Source organism: Rhodnius prolixus, unplaced genomic scaffold (assembly GCF_049639745.1).
Source record: "Rhodnius prolixus isolate KJV_2025 unplaced genomic scaffold, Rpr scaffold_10, whole genome shotgun sequence".
Taxonomy (NCBI): domain Eukaryota; kingdom Metazoa; phylum Arthropoda; class Insecta; order Hemiptera; family Reduviidae; genus Rhodnius; species Rhodnius prolixus.
The window spans coordinates 5,833,862-5,836,711 of NW_027411615.1; the positions used below are offsets into that span (position 1 = coordinate 5,833,862).

The following is a 2,850-nucleotide window of genomic DNA, read 5'->3' on the forward strand; positions in this document are numbered from 1 at the left end:
TTTATAGTACATAATTGTTATACTGAATGTTCCTCTAATTTTATTCTGTGTCCCACTACGTTAAGTATTATTTCTTACAATTTTTTTTTTTACAGGCCTTCGTACATGCTTAAGTTTTCCAACTTTCATCTATCTCTGAGGTAGGATTATCAGATTAATGTAGAGACTTCGACTTCTATGATGTTACTGTGCCGCTGTACACTTATTGACTGAGCAGTCTGAGTAAGGGAGGTTACATGGTGTTACCCAAAATATTAATGAATTGTCAAACATCTGTAAAAATTATGAAAAAAAATATTCAATCCAAGTATTTGTTTAAAACTTCTGCTCAATTTTTTTGTTTTAATTTCTGTGCATGTTTTTATAACTGAAAAATTTGGAATGTATTTTATACGAGAAAGGCGCGAGAATTTAAGTTTAAACACGGACATTGTTGCATTTTCACTGCGAAATAATTATTGATAACTAAAATATGAATGAATAAGCGATTCTAATTACTTAAGAAATGCGTAAATTAGTAATATCGTTAAAGGAAAACTTTTATTAGCACAGAACATGCAATATGCTGGTATATTCAAGCATTCCAGTTTTACCGGTTAACTATTAATCAGCTAAACCGGTTACGCAGTTCAACCGATTAACCAGTTAACTAGTTTAACAAGTCTGCCAGTTTAACCGTTTAACCGCTGAACCAGTTTAACCAGTTAATCAGCTCAACCAGTTAGCCAGTTTACCAGGTAAACTAGTCATCCAGTTTAACCGGTTAACTAGCTAATCAATTTATCTGGTTTACCGGCTAAGAGATTGAACTATTCATCCCGGTTAACTAGTTAATTGGTTAACCTGACACTTGGTTTAACTAGTTAAATTCAGTAACCAGTTAATCGGTTTTATTGGCTGACTAGTATAAGCCGAAGTAACATTACCTAGTTATCCAGTCAGCCTGTCAACCAGATGAACCATTAAACCGATTAGCTGATTATCTATCCAGTTCAACGGATAAACTATTTTACTAGTTAAACCAGTTAGCCAGTTTAACCCAATAAACTAGTTTGCCGCTAAGCCGAATAACGAATTAACCAGTTATCCAGTTTAACCGATTTATCAGTTAAATCAGTTAGCCCGTCTATCCAATTAACTAGATAATTAGTAAACCTGTTAAACAGATACACCAGTAAAACCAATTTAACCGATTAACCAGTTATGTAGTTTAACTGGCTAACAAGTTTAATTGATTCACTAGGTAACCAGGTAGCTCGTTTAACCAGGTAGCCACGTAGCCAGTTTAGCTGATTACATGCAACATGCAAAATAATTTTAAAGAACTTACGTGAAAGGTGCAACGTCCTGAGAAGGATCCTTCCTTTTTACTCCCTGTACTGTCCTCAAATTAACCAATTCCTCTCGTTACCTATACCAAATTTTTATTTTACTGTTATATGAACTATTTGAATAAATTATATATGTATATTAAAATGTACAGCTTTTTACTTTATTTAATATTTGTAATATCTATTTCTTTTTCAGTCTCAGTTTCTTCTTATTTTCGTTTTTATTTTATTTTATTGTTATTATTATTTTATTTATTAATATATTTTTTGGAAAACGAAACATTTCCTAATAAGTGAAGCATTTTTAATTGGTCTGTTCTTACTAAGATACATGGAAAATTTAAATAAAATGCAAAAATAAAGGAAAGAGACTGAAATTTGAAAAAGAGATTACAAACGTTTAATAAATTAGAAAAAAAAAAACTGATTTTAAAAATAGAACTTCACTAACCTTTGTACAATTATCTTTATAGATACTACCAGCAACAGAAGTAGAGTCAATTCCCATCCAGAAATCAATGCTGTGCAAAGTGTTGCAATGAAACAGATAGTTGCTATCAACACGAGCACCTCTAAAACCAGCAGCCTGAAATAATATATTTACTTATGTAATTTAAATAACTAATGATTATTCTTAAATTTTGTTAACTTCCTAAACTGTAGAACGTATTATAATTAATTATAATTATTGTAGTTAAAAAAGTTACAATAAAAGCTATAATAAACTAATATTTTGTTCTTACTGTTTGATTCCCTATACACCTACTGATTAAGTTACTTCATTTGAAAAAAAAAAAACATTTTTTTCCTACTATACGGACTGCTATTTCCAGTTTCCAATTTGTTTTTTAGTGCACCATGAGCTAGACAAAAAAAAATTGAGTAAACTGAAATCTTGAGCACTTCAATAAATTGCTCCCGTCCTTTCACTAATACATTTTTCTTGGCAAACTTGATGTTTCAAGCATTAGCTAGCATTTTTTTTTTAAATGAAGTAATATTTGCACGTTTGCATGTTATTATTTATTTACATTTCAGGTACTCATTACATTCTAATTTTTTTTCCGCGTCAACTCTAATTTATTTGCTTTTCAAGTTAGTTTCCTTATATAATGAAATAGATTGCCAATAAAACAAAGTAGCATTTGGAGTAGAAAAATTTCATTAACGAATTCATTTTCTTAAAGCAAATGCATTTAAACACGGACATTGTTGCATTTTCACTGCGATATAATTATTGATAACTAAAATATGAATGAATAAGCGATTCTAATTACTTAAAAAATGCGTAAATTAGTAATATCTTTAAAGAAAAACTTTTAATTAGCACAGAACACGCAATATGCTGGTATATTCAAGCTTTATGATTTGGGGGGGGGGGAGGCATTTGCTAGGATAGCACTAAACTTCTTTCGCCTAGATACTGGATGAACTGAAAGAGAGACACTTAGCAATGGGAGAGCGATGTTCAGGATGTTATTTAAAATATTTATTAATTAAAATAATCGTTACAGCTTCT

General features: G+C 30.3%; 1 long non-coding RNA gene across 1 annotated transcript; it reads left to right on the forward strand.

Annotated features, from left to right (window-relative positions):
• The first annotated feature begins 281 nt into the window (after positions 1 to 281).
• Positions 282 to 2,060, forward strand: LOC141457200 (uncharacterized). The gene is made up of 2 exons (XR_012460265.1): positions 282 to 568; positions 1,805 to 2,060. It is a non-coding gene; the product is annotated as an uncharacterized lncRNA (long non-coding RNA).
• The last annotated feature ends 790 nt before the right edge of the window (positions 2,061 to 2,850 follow it).